Source organism: Leptonychotes weddellii, chromosome 5 (assembly GCF_054177405.1).
Source record: "Leptonychotes weddellii isolate Sample4059 chromosome 5, ASM5417740v2, whole genome shotgun sequence".
Classification (NCBI taxonomy): Eukaryota; Metazoa; Chordata; class Mammalia; order Carnivora; family Phocidae; genus Leptonychotes; species Leptonychotes weddellii.
The window spans coordinates 60,664,832-60,684,585 of record NC_138373.1 but is presented as its reverse complement, the minus strand read 5'-3'; the positions used below and the strand labels follow the sequence as shown (position 1 = coordinate 60,684,585).

The window sequence follows — 19,754 nt, the reverse complement described above, 5'->3', positions numbered from 1 at the left end:
ATGAATAGAGATGGTTATATTTACTCCTTTCCAATCTGGATGCTTTTTTTTGTTTCTGTTTTTATTTGTTTGTTTTTTCTTGCCTAATTGCATCGGCTAGAACTTGCAGTGAAACGTTTGGTAGAAGTAGTAAGAAATAGAACACAATTCTCTTGTTTCTAATTTTAGGAGGGATGCATTCAGTCTTTCATTATGAGTATGATGTTAGTTTTGAATTTTTTGTAGATGTCTTTTGTCTGGTTGAGGAAGTTCCTTTCTATTCTTAGTTTGTTGAGTGCTTTTTAGAAGAGGGTGTTGGTTTTGGCAAATGCTTTTTCTGTGTCTATTGATATGATCATGTAGTTTTTAAAAATTTTGTTAATATAGTATTAGTTAATTTAGTTAATATAATATTCATTGGGTGTGTGTGTGTGTGTGTGTGTGTATTGAACCACTTGTCATTCCTAGTGTAAAACTCACTTGGTCATGGTTTTAATACTTTTTACATATTGATGGATTTGCTTTGCTAGTATTTTGTTGAGGATTTTTGCATCTATATCCATAAAGAATGTTGGTCTTTAGTTTTCTTATGTCTTTGTCTAGTTTTAGTATCAGTAATACTGACCTGAAGAAGTATTATCTCCATTTATATACATGTATATAAATGTGTGTATGTATGTACATTATATATGTGTATATATGTGTGTGTATATACATATATATGTATGTATAACCAGTGAAGCCCTCTGAGTCTGCACTTATATTTGTTGGAAGTGTTTTAAGTACTAACTCAATCTCTTTACTTGTTATAGGCCTATTCAGAGTTTCTGTTTTTTCTTCACTCAATTGAGTAGTTTCTGTTTTTCTAAGAATTTGTTCTCTTCATCCACGTATTCAATTGATGTACAGTTGTTCATAGTATTCCTTTATAGCAACTTTTGTTTCTGGAAGGTCAATAGTAATGTTCTTTTGTTCATTCCGGATTCTGGCAATTTGTGTGTTCCTTCATTTTGTTTTTCTGGATTACTCCAGCTAAAGATATGTCAATTTTGTTGATCTTTTCAGAGAACCAGCTTTTGTTTTCATTGATTTTCTTTCTCGTTTTTCTGTTCTGTATTTCATTTGTTTGCACTTTAATCTTTATTATTCCCTTCCTTCTACTTGCTTTTCTGTTTGCTCTTCTTTTTCTCAGTTCTTAAAATGGAAGTTTAGGTTTTTCATTTGAGATCTTTCTTCTTTTTTAATATAAAGCATTTACGGCTGTAACTTTTACTCTAAGCACTGCTTTCTTTAGGTGTACCCCATAAGTTTTGGTATGTTGTTTTGATTTTCATTCATGTCAGGGAATTTTCTTTCTTTTTCTTTTTTTAAAGATTTTATTTATTTATTTGACAGAGAGAGACACAGCGAGAGAGGGAACACAAGCAGGGGGAGGGGGAGAGGGAGAAGCAGGCTTCCCGCTGAGCAGGGAGCCCAATGCGGGGCTCGATCCCAGGACCCTGAGATCACGACCTGAGCCGAAGGCAGTCGCTTAACCGACTGAGCCACCCAGGCGCCCTGTCAGGGAATTTTCTTATTCCTTTTATGAGGTTTTCTTTGACTTATTGGTTATTTAGCAGTGTATTGTTTTATTTCCGCATATTTGTGAACTTCCAAAATTTCCTTCTGATTTCTAACTGCATTCTATTGTGATCACAGAACATTCTTTGCATGATTTTAATTACTTTAAATTATTGAGGCTTGTTCATGGCCTTGAATTGGTCTATTTTAGAGAATGTTTCATGTGCACTTGAGAAGAATGTGTATTGTGGTGTTGTTGGGTGGAATGTTTTATAGATGTCTATTAGGTCTCATTGGCCTATAGTTTTGTTCAAATCCTCTGTTTCTTTGTGGATTTCCTTCTTGGTCCATCTGTTATTCAAAGAGGATATGACACCTTCCATTATCATTTTTGAATTGTTTATTCCTTTGATTCTCTCGTTGTTGTCTTAAAGTTTGTTTTTTTCTGATTCTCTTATGGTTCCTCTTTGCATAGTGTGTCTTTTTCCTTTTACTTTCAACCTGTTTGAGTCTTTGAACCTAAAATATGTCTCCTGTAGGGACACTGTTGCCCTTGAACAACACAGGGGTTGTGTTGCTGACCCCCAGTACAGTTGAAGATCCAGGTATAACTTTTGACTCCCCCAGAACTCAACTACCAATAGCCTACTATTGACCAGAAGTCTTACCAGTAACATAACAGTCAATGACAGATATTTTGTGTGTTATATGTTGTATGTGGATATATGTTCCAATAAAGTAAGCTAGAGAAAAGAAAATGTTATTAAGAAAATCATAAGGGGGGCTCCTGGGTGGCTCAGTCAATTAAGCATCTGCCTTCCACTCAGGTCATAATTTCAGGGTCCTGGGATCGAGCTCCATGTCATGCTCACTGCCCAGTGGGGAGTCTGCTTCTCCCTCTCCCTCTGCCCCTCCCCACTGCTCGTGCTCTCCCTGTCTCTCAAATAAATAAATAAATAAAATATTAAAAAAAAAAGAGAAAATAATAAGGAAGAGAAAATACATTTACAGTACTATACTGTATTTATTGAAAAAAATCCACATTAAATGGACTTGTGCAGCTCAAACCATGTTGTTCAAGGGTCAACTATCATTGGATTTTTAAAAATATAATCTGATGATCTCTGGTCTCATGCTTTTTTTGTTCTCTTGAATTCTTTTAAACTTAAGTGAATTCTTTTGAATTAAGTGAATATCTTCCAGTGTGATATTTTGAGTCCCTTAATCATTTTTAAATTATATATCTTCAGTTATTTTCTTAGTGTCTGCTCTAGGTTTTACAATATACATTTTAACTTAGAAGAATCTAATTCTCATTTTTACTTATATTCAGCAAAATAAACTTTTCTCCTGTATAGCTCCATTTTTCTCTTTCCCCACTTTTTGCTACCATTATTATATGTATTATGTCTATATGTTGTAGAAACCCAACAGTATATTGTTATAATTTTCAGTTTATATAATTTCATGTCTTTTATTTTTTATCTATTTATTTATTTGAGAGAGAGAGCACACAAATGCGGGGAGGGGCAGAGGGAGAGGGAAAGGGACAAGCAGACTCCCTGCTGAGAATGGAGCCTGCCGTGCTGGGCTCAATCCCAGGATCCTGAGATCATGACCTGAGTCAAAGTCAGACACTTAACTGACTGAGCCACCCAAGTGCCCCTAATCTTCTGTCTTTTATAGAAGCTGAGAGAAGAAAGGAGAGCAAATACATATTAATAGAGTTAATTATGTTAGCCTTTCTATTTTTCATTCTCTTCTTATATTTCTATGGATTTGAGTTTCCATTTGGTGTTATTTCCTTACTCTAATACAGCTTTCCTCTCATCTACTTTGTCTATGTTGTTACTGCAAATATATAAAATTTGTGTTATTAACCCAACAGTATATTTGTATGCATATTGTTTTATTGAATTACTCTCTAAACCAGTTAAGAAAAGAAAGGGGAATTAACTGAGTTTTCCATTTGATGTATCTCCTTATACCAATAGAAAGTTGGCATCATTTAAGTGTGAATTTCTTCTGTTAACAGAACCAACAGTAACAGCTGTCCCTTAACTGTGTAAACAAGATAAATTGTAATTAGAATTGAGAGAGATCAATTTAAAGAACAGTCATTTGATCTAAATGAAAAGTCATGCTTTATAGAGTAATAGGTAAAAGCTCTCCATCTGCTCTTCTTAAATTGGTCTTTGAGCTAGTTATAAGCAGGGGCAGCCGCATTAAATATTTCTTCTACCTCCATGCAAGACTGAAGGAGTTAATTCTCTCTAGCTATTCCTGTCTGAGTGGGCTTTTTTTTTTTTTCTGCAAGTGGCTTGGGTATTGTCTTTGAGATTGAGGTATCAGTTACAGCCCATCCAGAGATGGGTTACTGCTCAAGGTCTTTCAGATTTAACCACGTGTTAAATTGGCAACTGGGTTCTCTGCACATGCATCTCATACTGCTCAACAAGATAATGGCAGAACCTAAAAGTGAAAATCCAGGCTTATTATACTGCTACCATTAACAACAACAACAAAATCACCAGAATAAGAAAAATCTAAGAGAAATAATAAATTTAGTGGGACGCTGTGACAACAGGCATAACCTGGGACTGTCTCAGGCAAACTGACACACGTGGACACTTTACTAGACATGTATTTTTTCAAAAACCTCGTAACTCCAAACTCTGGATTACTACTGTCCCATCAAAAGGCTATGCCCTCAATATGATTCACTTGTTTGTGACTATTTAGTAATTTCCTTATCATTATGTACGTGGAAAAGAATGTGAAACATTCTTCCTAGTCAGTTTCATTCATTTGGCATTTCTTTTTTTCTAGAACATTTTCTATTCATCTTAAAACTTTTATTAAATTTTGCATGCCTTCACTTTTAAACTAAAGACATGTAATAAATTTCCCAAATTATTCTCCCTTAAATTAGTTCCTTTGTTATCTTAATAAAAATATACAGTGATTAAAAATGAAATTTGGGAATGAATGGAAGGCAGTTTCTACATGTTTGATAAAAATGGATTATTTGAATATGATTGTAATAATACTTTACATTCTATTACAGAATTAATTAAAAGGATTTACTCTATGTCTTATGACTCTTTACCGGAACCTTGGGAGACAGGTGACAAGCATTTTTTGCAGAGATATTTCTGAAACATTAAATAATTTGATCTCATAGGTTCCTGACAAAGTTCCTGACAAAGTGACTTACCTCTTTTTCTCTTCAGTAAAGCATTAGTAGAAATACCATATTTATATGAATCTTAATGTAACATTTCTCTAGGATCCGGTAAGTCATATTTTCCAGGAAGCTGAGGGTTATTTTCTGTCATATTTATAATGAAGACATTTAATAAGACACACAAGTTTGGCGTGTTCCAGAACTTAAAAGCACTAAAAAAAAAAAAAAAAAAAAAGTCAGTAAATGCAATGTGGTACCTGGATTAGATCTTGCGACTGAAAAAAGGCATTAGTGGAAAAGCAGGTAAAATCCAAATAAAGTGTGCGGCTTAATTAATAGCAGTATATCAACATTAATTCCTTAGTCTTGCCAAAACCATGATTATGTAAGATGTTAAAATTGAGTGAGGGATATATAGGTACTCCATAGTATCCTTGCAACTTTTCTGTAAATCTAAAATTATTCCCAAATAAAAATTCACTTAAAGTAGACAAAATCAAGGTTGATTTATTTGAAAATTATAGTTTAGAAGTAGCTTTTCTCTGTAATAGTTTGAAAAATCAGAATTGTTACCTTTTAAAAAATCCAGATTCCATGAATAGAGATGCAAGGGAATATGTGACTATAGGTTTCATTTTTCAGTTCGTAGGAGGCGTGGGATTTCAGTTTTTGGATATTGGCATGGTGTTTACGACCATCTCCTTATACCTGATTACAGACTTGCTCTTTGATTCTTTTAAGGAGCTTCTATGCTCTTTGGTAGTTTAGTACAGCACTTTGTATTAACATAAGCACTTTCCCCATGCCCTGCTTTTTTCTTTTTCTTCTCTTTGCTTTAATGTACTGTTGGAGGCCAGAAGGCCAGTGATGGGCCTCCAGTTTGGAATTGAGACCCTCTCAGTGTAGTCTTGTTCAGTTACACCTATGTGAGCTTCTAGGTCAAGTACAAGACACAGTTGACCTATTGTTAAGGAGTATGAATAAAGATGAACATAACTCTTAAATAGCCATTTCTGTAATTGAGCTAAAATAATTGATTGCTGTCAGATAATAGAAATTCTCAGTTTCAAAAGTGAACTCTAGCTGTATAACTTTTAAATTTCTATAAATATTAAAAGACTACAAGAATGGAACTCTGTAGTTTGCTGAAACTATTATATAACTTTTCATTAATAAAAGTAAAATAGCCATGCTGGTCTTATAAATGGTTTCCTGCTTCTCTTGCCAGCTTTAATGATTTTAGTTAAACTTAAATTCCATAAAGGGAAATAGATATATATTATACTTAAAGGATATAAACATTTAAAACAACAACAGGCCTGAGTGACTATTGCAGCATAATTATTAGGCTAAGAGATTTCTGTTTTGTTTGTTGGTATTTATTCAGAATCGGTGTTATCTACCCCATGTTAGTAGAATTGACATCTTTACTTCTTAGTTGTGTTAACATAATTTTGCCAAATCTTGGTAGGGAAGTTCAGAAAAATGGAAGACCGCTTTTTCAGGACAAGTTTAAATTCCTTGATCATGTAATAGTTCATACAGAAAAAACAAACAGAAAACCTCTTTTATTACTCTTTTGTGCTAGAAGAGCTGCCCTAGAACTGATGTTTTTAGAGACATACTTTATCATTCAGCTGACTGTCATTTTGTGGTCATCTAAAGTATAAATGAGAATAGCTAATCTGTATTGAGCACTTTCTATGTACAAGGCACTTACAGTGATTTCATTTAATCTTCACAAATACAAAAATAGTTTGGAATTCCCTTTATAGATGTGGCGGGGAATGTAACAGATGTCTCCAGGCTAACCCTGAGGCTTTGGTGCAGAAAGAACAGGTACCCATGGTGTGCAGTACCTGCTGTTTGGTTCATAATGTTACCAGCTTCCAGGAAATCCTTAATCCACGGATACGTGGTAAACTTCAGAGTACTTCAGTTCTTCTGGGGGAAAAGGGTGTCTGATCACACTGGGTGACCTAGAGCAGATTGCCCTGGGGTGACTAGCCTGGAGTACAACCTCTTGCTCCCTGTTCCAGCCTTGATCTGGCTCATTCTTTGGTTCCCTAACATGTCAGTTGTTCACTGTCACCTGATTAACTGCTGAACACTCACTCATTGTGTGCTTCATTGATCATAAGCCAAGAACTTTTGGCAGCTCTGGGGAACATGATCTCAGAATGCCTCCTGGTCAGTGTTGGGCAACTAGGAGTTGTTAGTTGGTGTGAAAATTTGGATCCAGAAGCCAGGATATAGGCCAGAGGCCAGAGATGTGGTAATTGAACAGCTGACACGTGAAATGCAGCTATCCAGACTCAGTCAATAGGGCAGGAATCAGAAATAGAGTAGGCACGTGACTTTGAAAGGTGGTTTTTGAAGATTATGATGGGTGGCTGTGAGCTTTGTACATATAAAATACAGTTAACATTTGAACAATGTGGGCTTTAGGGGTCCTGCTCCACCCCATAGTCAAATCCACATATAACTTGACTTCCCTAAAACTTAACTACAAATAGCCTATTGTTGACAGGAATACTTGCTAATAATGTAAACAGTTCATTTACACATATTTTGTACATTATATATATTATATACTGTGTTCTTACAATAAGTTGGAGAAAAGAAAATGTTATTACATACATTTAGAGTGTAGTATTGTATCAAAAAAATCCGTGCAGTTCTTTTTATTTTTTAAAGATTTTATTTATTTGTTAGAGAGCACAAGCAGGGGAAGTGGCAGGCAGAGGGAGAAGCAGGCTCCCCTCAGAGCACGGAGCCTGATGTGGGACTCCATCCCAGGACCCTGGGATCATGACCTGAACCGAAGGCAGATACTTAACCGACTGAGCCACCCAGGCATCCCAAAATCCATGCAGTTCAAATCCGTGTTTTTCAAGGGTTAACTGTAATTCTAACTGTTTTTTGAAGAAGAATAAGAGTTACTTACCAACTTATTCATCAAAGTGCTCATTACACCATGCAGAAATCTCTCTGTAACTTCTCCCCATCAGTTATAGCTATATCTTTCTGTAGCTCTAAATCTCCAGTCTCTCTTACACTTGAAAGCATAAAATACACATAAAATTACAAAGTCCCCTTTGCTATCTTGTCTTCTTCATGGTCTCCAGAAGTTGGCATTCTTCAGGGCTTAGACCTTGGCCACTTTCTGTATTTATTCCCTATGTGGTCTCATGTGACCCCTTGCTTTAAATGCCTTCTGTTCTCCCAGATTTATTCTTTACCTTGATCTCTCCTGTGAGCTCCAGGCTCATATCTATGTTGAATAGTTAACATTTATTTGTAAGTCTAATAAACATTTCAAACTTAGCATGTCTGAAATACAACTCTTGGACTCTTCTCCCCAAATGTGTTCCTGCCCTCCTTCTTCTTAATCTCAGTAAATGGTCCACAAGTTGCTCAGGCCAAAAACTAGAGGCCATCTTGAGTTTTCTCTTTGCTTCTTAACCCACGTCCAGCGCATTAATAAGGCTTATATATCCTCCTTTCAACATATATCCCAAATACCCCTGTATTGCCGCTACCCACTACTTCCCTAATATAATACAACCTATCATCATCATCATAAGTTACCTGGATGATAGCAACAGCCTTGTAACTGGCCTTCCTTATCTCCTCCTTGCACCTCTCTAGTCAGGAGCAAAAGTGGTTTTTTTTTAAAATGTTAAACAGTTCCTGTCATTTTCCTGTTCAGAATCCTTGAGTGACTACCCATTACACTCAGGATAAAACCCAAAGTCTCACCATGTTCTACCAGGCTCTGCATCTTCTGCCTGCTGACTTTATCTCCTACCATCCTGTCTTGCTCACTGTGCTCTAGCCACAGTTGCCTTTTTGCAATTCCTTAAATTCTCCAAGTCCATTGGAATCAACTAAATCCCTCTTACTCCCTACCCTACACCCTCATTCCAACCAGCTCAGCCCCCAGTCTGATAGCAGTGGAGGTGGATTTAGAGAGAACAAACATAGATATCCAAGGCTCTCTAATATATGTAGTAAGTGAGGTTACACTAGAAATTTTGCAGCTCTGTTATTCCAAGTTTCTGTAATTTGCATTGCTTTCAAGTGGAAGAGGAATTGGAGATTTAGAACAACAGAAAGACAAAGCTAGAATCAATGGGAGAAATTACAGAGAGAATTTCTGCTTAGTATAATGAGCACCATAATGAATAAGTTGGCAACAATTACATAATGAATAAGTTGGCAAATAAACTGGGCTCCTTCACTGGAAGTGAGTTCTCCAGCACTGGCAGTGTATGTCTAATTGAGGCTGATCAGGTTGAGGCTCCACAAATTGTGGAGGAAAAATGTGCTGGAGTGGAGGATGGGAGAATTGATTTTTAGATCTTCCTAACTCAGATTATATGTTTTTAGAATCTTTTTTTTTTTTTCCAGAGCACTCTTTCCGAGTCTTCCTCAGATTTATTCTCCTATATTTGTATTGGAAGCTTTCAACAATAAAAGGTAAGCACCTCTAGGTGGAGTTTCCAATATTTGAAAAGAAAGAAGAGCTATTTTCAAGGTTGATTCCAGTCAGATTGGTTAGGTCCCCATCTAAAGGAAATTACTTTAAGACATTTTTCTTTCTTCCATTTTTTATTTAGATTTTATTTTGATTAATTTTTGGTCTAAAATAAACAAAATGTACATATACAAATTCCCTGATAGGTTTTAGTTACTGAACAAAAAGTTCGCTGAGTTGCAGAAGTAAAGAGAATAATATGTGGTAATAGGTAATAGCCTTTTTTTTTTTTTTTTTTGTGAAAATAGCCTTTTGATCAGGGTTTGCTAGAAATGGCAAATTCACCCCATCGTTTCCCTTACATCAGAAGCTCTTTGAGAATTAGTGATTATGTTTGAATATTTCTTGAGGGTGATATAGCCATTCCCTTATCTTCTCTTAGAAAGGCAAAAATATGATTTTGTAGTAGAGAATTTTGTTATAAGTGCTTTTAGTTAGACCTGGATAATGCTATTCATGCAAATTCCAGTTTCTTATAACCCCTGAACTGTGGAACTTGGAATTAATGATATAAGAAAGAATAATTTTCAGGGTCTCTGGATACTAAATCCTCATAGCAATCCTATGAGGTATATACTATTATAATCCCCATTTAACAGATGAGGAAACTGTCTTGGACAGGTTACATCATTGCCCATAGTTATACGGTTGGTTTTGTCAGAGCTGGGATTCAAGTTCAAGTATATAACCACTTGTTATATTGATCTGTGAATTCTCTAGCTCATAATTCCAAGAACCCCTTTATATTTGATTGCTTCTGGTAGCTAGGACCTAAATAATAGGATGGCACATCTAAAAGTTGCCTCCAGCCTGACACAGCTTGGTGTAGCCACTGGGGCCTGCCCCAACCAGCATGGTGCTTGGCAGACCAATATGAAATCAGCACTATGATGAATATACTGTTCTAAGGAAGGCCTAAACTCCTTACCATGTTTTCACCTTGAATCTCGTCTTGTTTCCCTATCTTTTCTGGGTTTCTGACTTTTCTGCCTCCTTTCCCATAATACCTATTTCTGTCCTTTAGATTTGACTGCTCCTTCTTCCTGGTTACTATGTTGACTTTACCCAAACAAAATTACTGCTCTGATTCAAAACATAGAGTTTGGATTATCTCTTTTATTGATATTCTTGTCTTGACTTGAGCCAGGGATTCTCCTAGGAGGAGAGATAGACAGTAGTATCTCCTCTATTGTAAAGGTAACATGAGCATTACATATGCGTCATGGTTCTTAACCTCTTGCACCTTGGCAATTAAGATTAATTTTTGTATCTGGCCTTAGCAGAAGACAAATATATCCATATTCCTTTTAAAACTAATAATGAAGTACTAAAGAAAGAAAAGGAAGAAGCAATTCTTAAATGTAATACACTTTTCTCTGTCAAACTCATCTACTTAGGACAGATCCAGGAATCAAGGATGAGAAGAAAGAGGCTTTTAAACTACATATAGATGGTGTTTGAAAATTCAGACCTTAAAAATATATCAGGTTCACTTAGAGCATCTTTATATACTAATTTTTCCTCTTAATTGCAAACACATAAATAACACTATATTCTAAGTGCTTTATCTATTTTAGTTAACTTAATCCTCATAGCAATCCTATGAGGTATATACTATTATAATCCCCATTTAACAGATGAGGAAACTGTCTTGGACAGGTTACATCATTGCCCATAGTTATATGGTTGGTTTTGTCAGAGTTGGGATTCAAGTTCAAGTGTATAACCACTTGTTATATTGATCTGTGAATTCTCTAACTCATAATTCCAAGAAGCCCAGTAACTGGTTTCTCAGACCACAGCAACTTAGAAGTTTCAAATTTGAAAGAGAACATAATGACCTAGGATTCCCACTTTAATGTGTTCCTTTTAATGAGATAATTACTCAAGAACACAAATATATATGTGCACTGGGGTTCCATTATAATGTTATCATAGAAAAATAGTTATTATAGCAAAATAATTGAAAACAATACAGAACTTCAATAATAGAAGAAATAGAGAAACTAGGGCACTGCTGTTCAAACTTTAACGTATATATGAATCCCATGGAGAACTTATTAAAATGAGATTTTGATTAAGTCTGTGGGGGGCCCCGAGATTTTACTTTTCTAACAAGTTCCCAGGTAATGCTGATACTGATCCATGGACCCCACTCTGAGTAGCAAGGAATTACAGTACCTTCATATTATGTTTGTTAAGAACAGGTCTGGGACTAAGGAGAGGTAGGTGCCTCACTCATCTGTCCTTAGTCCCATCCATGGCTAAGGATCATGTTTTTAAAGACTATTCAGTGACTCTTAGTTATTCTTAAAATGTAATTAGAAGAAAATTCAAAAATGAAATTTGTACTATTACTCAAAATTTGACTTAAAAAAGATATAAACTGGGTTTATAACAGCCTAGCCTTGGAGAAAACATTTGCTTCCTGCCACCCACATGTCTGTCTTCAACCTCTCCAAAAACATCTGCTCATTTTTTTTTCTCAATAAATATATAAACTACTTAGTGGTTTAGTGGGGACTTCAGTATCTACCAACACAAATAGTAAAGGGCAAATATTTTTAAGAAAAGGGTAGTGAAATAAATAATTTTTATGCATAATTATGGTTTGGAGTAGAGAATCCTACTTTTTAATATTTATTGATTTACCAACTTTTAAGCATAAATTTATTGGGAAGCAGAATCTGTGCATTTTCTGTATTAAATTCTAAAATACGTGTGTGTGTGTGTGTGTATAAATAAAATAAGCACCCTTTATGTTGCTACCTCCTTTTTTAGTAAGGTATGCCAAGCAGGTTTTTAAAGGGAGATCGGTTTTCCTTTCAACCTTTAAAGTTCAGTAACCTGAATCTAGAAGTGAAGTATCTTTCACTATGGAGCAGGGAAGGAAGTAAAAAGGAGGCAAGGTAGGAAAGTCTGATACATTTAAAATCTCAACTGGAGAGGAGGGTTTTGGGCACAGAAAGAATTCCTGAAATCTGCATAGGGGTGTTCTTGAGGATCTGGCTGAACACCACACTGTGCATTCAATTTGAAACCCCTGGAAGCTGGCAAGGACAACTTGTAAGGAATGAAAGCTTACGAGTTCTTCATAAGAATGAGCCCTAGAATAAAGGTTCCTCTATACAAGTCCTATAAGAGTTTAAAACCAAACCTCAAAAAAATCATGTTAATCCACAAGTAACTGTCTGGCAGAAGTTTAACACTCTATAAATTAATACAAAAAAATCTAGCACTCAGCAACATAAAATTCACAGTAAATTGCATCCAGTTAAGCATTACTTGATAAAGAAGCAAGAGAAAAATCTCATAACCAGGAGACAATAAAAATAGACCCTAAAATGACAGAGATGGTACAATTAGCAGACAAATACATTAAAGCAGTTATTGTAAATATGGCCTATATAAATAAATATAATGAGGGATGAACTATAAAATATAAAAAAAAAAAATTGGAACATCCAGAGATTTAAAAATGCAATAACTAGGTGGGGTTAGATTAAATCTTTTGGGAGAAGAGGTCAATGAACTTGAAAACAGTGAGAATTCAACCACAAGGGTAGAGAGAAAAAAGATTGAAAAAGATGAAAGCAACTTGGTGCCCTGTAGGATAAATACCATGAGTCTAACGTAAGTGTAAGTGGTGTCTCAGGATTTTGGGAGGAGGGCAAGAGAGGAAAAAAAATTTAAATAATGGCTGAAATTTCCCCCAATTTGAAGTAAACTCTAAACCCACAGATCCAAAAATTAAACAGACCCCAGGCAAGATACATACACCCCAAGGTGCATCATAAGAAAATTGCTGAAAATCAGTGATAAAAAATTTTAAAAGCTGTCAGAGGGAAAAAATACATTGCATACAAAGGAATAAAGTTAAGAATTTAGACAGGAGACTTATCAGAAACTGTTCAAACCAGAATGCAGTTTAATAGCATTTTTTTAAGTGCTAAAAAATGGTCAACCTAGTATTCCATAACTAACAAAAATATTTTAGGACATTAAGGAGGAAAAAACATAAGGGAGAAAGCTTTTTTAGACAAAAATTGAGACAACTTATGATGAGCAGACTTACATTATAAGAAATATTAAAGGAATTTCTTTAAGCAAAAGGGAAATGGTAGCAGATGAAAATTTGGACTATACAAAGGAATAAAGAATCCCTGAAATGGTTCATATGTGGATAAATATAAGAATTTTTTTCTTTGTATTTTAGTTTTTTTAAAGGTAACTGTTTGAAGCAAAAAATAATAACAGTGTCTAGTAGAGTTATAACATGTAAAGGTAAAATGTCTGACAACAATAGCTCAAAGAATTGGATAGGGGAAAGGAAGCATATTGTTGTAAGAGTCTTAGACATGAAGGTGTAATGTGTTTTGAAGGTAGGTTAAAATAAGAGAGCATCCATTAAAAAGGTTGGAAAAACAGAGTTTTAACAAGAAACTATTGGTGGGGGCGCCTGGGTGGCTCAGTCATTGGGCGTCTGCCTTCGGCTCAGGTCATGATCCCAGGGTCCTGGGATCAAGCCCCACGCTGGGCTCCCTGCTCGGCGGGAAGCCTGCTTCTCCCTCTCCCACTGCCCTTGCTTGTGTTCCCTCTCTGTCAAATAAATAAAATCTTTTAAAAAAAAAACCAAAAAACAAGAAACCATTGGTGGATATGAAATGAACTCCTAAAAAAATAATCCAAAAGAAGATAGAAAAAAAGGGGAAAAGGAACAAAGAACAGAAGGGACAAATAGAAAACCTGCAACAAGATGGTAGAACTACATACAACCATATCAATAATCACATTAAATGTAAATGATGTACTTTAATTAGAAGGCAAAGATTGTCAGATTGAATAAAAAAGTAAGAGTAAACTGTGTTGTTCTCAAGAAACTCTTGAAATAGGTTAGAAAAAGGGTGGAAAAATATATACAATGTAAGTCCTAAGGATAAAAAAACTGGAGTGGCTATATTAATATCAAAGTGGGCTTCAGAACAAGTGATGTTAATAAGTTTAAAAATGGACACTTCATAATAAATGGATCAATTCTTCAAGAAGAAATAATAACTTTAAATTTAAATGCAACCAATATGCTACATTGTCAAAATACATGAAGCAGAAACTGATAGAGCTGAAAGAATACATTGAGAAATCTATTATAATTGGACATTTCAACATCGATAAAAGTATTTGATGGGACAAGTACAAAAAATATCAGGAAGGATATAGATGTGTGTATATAACACTGTAAACTACCGTAATTTGATTAGTATTTATAAAACATTCCACTCAAGAATAGCAGAGTATATATTCTTTTCAAGTGCATGTGGAACATTCATCAACATAGACCACCATATGCTAATATATAAAACAAGTCTCATTAACTTTAAAATAATGGAAGTTATGCATAGTATGTCCTCTGACCCCAACAATTAAGTTAGAAATGAATATTAGAAAGATATGTGAAAAATCCTCAATATTTATAATTACACCAAATGCTTCTAACACATTGGTAAAAAAATAAATAAAACAGGAAAATTAAAAGTTGTCTTGAAGTGAATCAGAATGAAAACACATAAAAATCTGTGGGGTTTAGCTGAAGCAGTGCTCAGACAAATATTTAACTTTAAATACATGTATTAGAAAAGAAGAAAGGGATAAAATAAGTGATCTAAATATCCACCTTAAGAAGCTAGAAAAAGAAGAGCAAATTAAAACCAAAGTAAGTAGAAGGAAGGAAATAATCAACAAGAACAGAAATCGAAGAGATAAGGAAAACAAAAGCAGGTTTTGAAAAGACGAATAAACCTCTAGGTAGTCTAATCAAGAAAAATAAAGAAGGAGGAAAACACATGTTAGTAAGTATGATATCAGGATTGAAAGAGGGGATGTCATTACATATTCTATGGAAATTAAAAGTATAGAAGGAATATTATGAACATCTAGAAATAAGTTTGACAACATTGATGAAACAGATAAATTCCTTGGAAGACACACATTACTGAAATTGACTCCAGAAGAAGTAAGAGTAGTACCATATCTTAAAGAAGTTATATTCTTAGTTTAAAACCCTTTCCATACAAATAAAGCAAACCAGAAACCAAAACCAAAAGAATTCCAGTCCCATACAGTTTTAACTGATGAATTCCATCAAACATTTAAAGGAGAAAAATTTGGAAAATTGAGAAAGAAGGAACACTTCCCAACTAATTTTAGGACATCAGCATTACGTTGATACCAATCAAGATACAGACATTACAAGAAAACTGTGAACAAACATCCTTCATGAACGTAGTTGAAAAGTTTTTAAAAATTAGCAAATCAAATCCAGCGGTATATAAAAAATGGGTTTATCCTGGGTGTGCAAGCTTGGTTTAACATTGGAAAATCCCCTAGCATAAGTCATCACTTTAACAGGAAAAATGGGAAAAAAGCTATACTATGAATAGTCCTGTGAATAGTTGCAAAGAAAGCGATGGACCAAACACAAGAGCCATTCATAAAAGGAATCTCTTAGGAAACTAAAAACAGAAGGGAACTTTCTCAACTTGAGAAAAGACATTTACATATAACCTCTAGCTAAAATCTCATTAATGTCACAAGTTAGAATGCTTTCCCCCTAAGATAAGAAACAAGGCAAGGATGCCCACTCCCCTCCTTATGTCTAACACTGTGATGAGACCCCAGCCAATGTAATAGACAATAAAAAGAAATGGCATACAGATTGGCAAAGTAGAAATAAAACATCTTTATTTGCACATAACCTGATCATGTATAGAGAAAATGCTGAGAAATCTCTCAAAAGCCACTAGAATTTGTAATTGAATTTAGCAAGCTTGCAGGACACAAGGTAGATATACAAAATCAGTTGTATGTGTATATACTAGCAATGAAAAATTGGAAATTGAAATTTTAAATTTATATGGAAATACAAAGGACCTAGAAAAGTTAAAAAAAAAAAAGAAAAAGAATTGACAAAGAAGAACAGTATTGGAAGTTTCAAGACTTCCTCTACTTTTTAAAAAATTTATTTAAGAGAGAGAGTGTGTTTGTGAGCAGGGGGAGGGGCAGAGGGAGAGGGAGAGAATCTCAAGCAGATTTCCCTGCTGAGTGAAGATCCTGATACAGGGCTCAATCCCATGACCCTGAGATCATGACCTTAGCCAAATTCAAGAGTCGGATGTTCAACCAACCAAGCCACCCTGGTGCCCCAAGACTTCCTCTACATTTTAAAGCTTCCTCTTTAAAGCCACAGTGATCAAAGCAGTGTTGGTCTAAAGTAGACATATATATCAGTGGAATAGAATAGAGAGTCCAAAAACAGACCCACATATAATTATGCCAAGGTAATTAAATGGAGAAAGGATAATCTTTTCAACATATGGTACTAGAACACGTGGATATCCAAATGTTTTTTAAAAAATTAACCTCAACCCTTACCTCTTCATGTACAAAAATATCTTGCAAAGAATCATAGATCTAAATACAAAAGACTGAAACTATGAAACTTTAAGGAAAAAAATCACAGAAAATATTCGTGAACTTGGGATAGGCAAAGATACCTTAGGACACAAAAAGCATGAACATTAAAAGAAAAATTGACAAATGGGACTCTATCAAAATTTAAAACTTCTATTCTTTGAAAGACATCATTAAGAAAATGAAAAGGTAGTCTTTAAACAGAGAGAACATATGCACAATATATATACCTGACAAATGACTTGTGACCAGAATATATAAAGAACTTTTACAACTCATTAATAATAAGACAACCCAGTTAAAAAAAATATGCACAAGAAAATAATGAATGGCCAGTGCAGCACAGGAAAAGGGATTCAATATCATTAGACCTCAGAAAAAAAGCAAATCAATACAATGAGATACCACTATATATTCACAGAATTAAAAATTAAAAAAGAACAATTGTTAGCTGAGATATAGACCAATTGGACTTTCATATATTTAGCCATGGGGAAAGTTAAATGATAAAACTATTTTAGAAAAGTTTGGTAGTGTTATAAAGGTAAACATTATTGCCATAAGATGCAACAATTTTACTCCTAAATATTTACCCCAAAGAAATGAAAATCAGTTTACACACACACCTGTACATGAATGTTCATAGCAGCTTTATTCATAATAGCTGCAAACTAGGACCATCAACTAGTGACTAGATAAACACATTGTGGTATATCCATGCAGTGGAATACTACTTGGCAATAAAAGGGGCTAGTACTGATACACGCAGCATGAATGACTCTCAGAAACATTATGCTGAGTAATAAGCCAGACACTAAAGGATACAAATTCTGTGATTCCATTTACTGCCTTGGATTACTACATCAGAAATGTTAGAAAAGGCAAATTTAATCTATGGTGATAATAAGCAGACAAGTTGTTGCCTGCAGCTGAGAGTTCAGCGTAATAGACCTGGATTAGGTGTGAGAAAACTTTCAGCATGATGAGTGTGTTTTGGTGGTGATTATATGGACACGTGGATATATCTTTGTAAAATGCATTGAAATATGCATGAAAATGCACATATTTTACTGTATATAAACTATACTTGAGTAATGTTTTATTTTTTATTTTTTAAGATTGTATATATGAGAAGAGAGAGAGAGTGCGCGAGCAGGGGGAGGGGCAGAAGGGTAGGGAGAGGAGGAGGGAAAGAATCCCAAGCAGACTCTGTGCTGAGTGCAGAGCCCTTTGCTGGGCTTAATCTCATGACCCTGAGATCATGACCTGAGTTGAAACCAAGAGTCGGATGCTTAACTGACTGAGCCACCCAGGCACCCCTAGTGATGTTGTTTTTAAAATAACATTCCACAGATTTTGAAAGTTATTCAACTAGCAAAAGATTAACTCTGTCTAATAGGAGACCTCTGTGTTAAGATTGAAACTGAGTCAACCTGGAAATCCATTCAGATAAATCAGTATACACAATAAAAACAATAATACATGAATTAAATATCCTTAAACAAGGAAAGAGAATAAATGAATTCTCAGTATACTTTCTAGCCTATGATTTGATGTATTGGAATAGGACCCTAGCATACTTAGAATTCATTGATTACTTTTCTGACTTCTTAAATTGGTATTTGGTAGTGTCCTTGGCACTAAGATGAATCTAGCTAAAATGAAGTGGTTACATATAATTCATTCTGGGTTTTGTTTTATTATTCTTCTGCATTTTTCTAATTAGAACGTGTGCATAATACTCCAGTGTCTCTTAGAATCTATTCTTCCTTTTGGACACAGAACCTCTAGATTTTACCTGAGCATATATATGGCTGCCCACCTAGAAACTACATTGCTCTGCTTCTCTTGCGGCAGGGTGTGGCTTTGTGGCTAATATTAGTTGAAAGGTGACTGTATAAGGTTACCTCCTTCAAAACAAGCCACATGTCCTAGACTTTCTCTTTTCCCTTTCTGCTTGGCTGGGATGTTATATCAGGTATAGCAGCCATCTTAGGTGCAGAGCTGGAAGTCATGTGAAAATGACAGAGCAGTGTATGTCCTTGGTGATCTCGTAAATCTTACCTTTCCCTGACACCCTGTATTGTAATATGAAAAAGGAAATTTTCTATCTTGAACTACTGTATTTTTTAATCTCTTTTTTTTTCAAAGATTATTTATTTTAGAGAGGGAGTGAGCACGAGCAGGAGGGGCAGTGGGAGAAGGAGAGAGATTCTCTAGCAGAGCCCCACACAGGGCTTGATCTCGTGTGACCCTGAGATCACAACCTGAGCTGAAACCAAGAGTTGGACACTTAACTGCCTGTGCCACTCAGGGGCCCCTGAATCTCTTTGTTATAGCAGAAAGTTTATACATTAATCCAAAGGAAAGCATTTAAGAATTCTGTTTTTCTCTGTGTACTTTTTGGCCATATCCAATATATTTTAGTGTGCAGTCTCAATTAAAATAATTATTCAGGAGAGTGTTTCTCAAAGTTCAAGTTACTTTCAAGCTTTAGGTACTAATTATTAATAAATGTTATACAGGTTTTCTTCTACTTACAATGGGATTATGTCCTGATAAATCCATTGTAAGTTGAAAATATCTTAAGCTGACAATGCATTTAATACATCTAACCTAACAAACATCATAGCTAGCCCAGCCTACCTTAAACATGCATAACACTTATATTAGCCTGCTGGGCAAAATCCTCTAACACAAACACTGTGTTATAGTAAAGTGTTGAATATCACATATAATATATTGAATGCTCTATTGAAAGTGAAAAACAGAATGGTTGTATGTGTACAGCATGGTTTTAAGCCTATTGGTTGTTTACCCTCGTGATCATGTGGCTGACTGGGAGCTGCAGCCTGCCGCCCCTGCTCAGCATCATGAGGGTTCAGTGTTATTGTTATCAGTTTTTCAGTGTTATATTGTTAACCTGGGAAAAGTCAAAATTCAAAATTTGAAGTACAGTTTCAACTAGAATTATTTATTATGTTGTCAACTTTTCTATAATTTTTTTGTCTAGTCTGTAGA

The 19,754-nt window shown here is 35.0% G+C and overlaps 1 protein-coding gene across 15 annotated transcripts in view; it reads left to right on the top strand.

Moving 5' to 3' along the window:
- The window catches only part of ZNF438 (zinc finger protein 438), a 178,253-nt gene that overhangs the window by 38,562 nt on the left and 119,937 nt on the right, over window positions 1-19,754 (top strand). For 10 of the 15 annotated variants that reach the window (XM_031017388.2, XM_081820813.1, XM_081820815.1 and 7 more), the window contains one exon: window positions 9,140-9,208. The exons of 4 other annotated variants lie outside the window; for them this stretch is intronic. The gene's annotated coding sequence lies outside the window, so the exon portion shown is untranslated. The remainder of the gene's footprint in view (window positions 1-9,139; window positions 9,209-19,754) is intronic. One more of the 15 variants, XM_081820816.1, reaches the window with a different exon arrangement.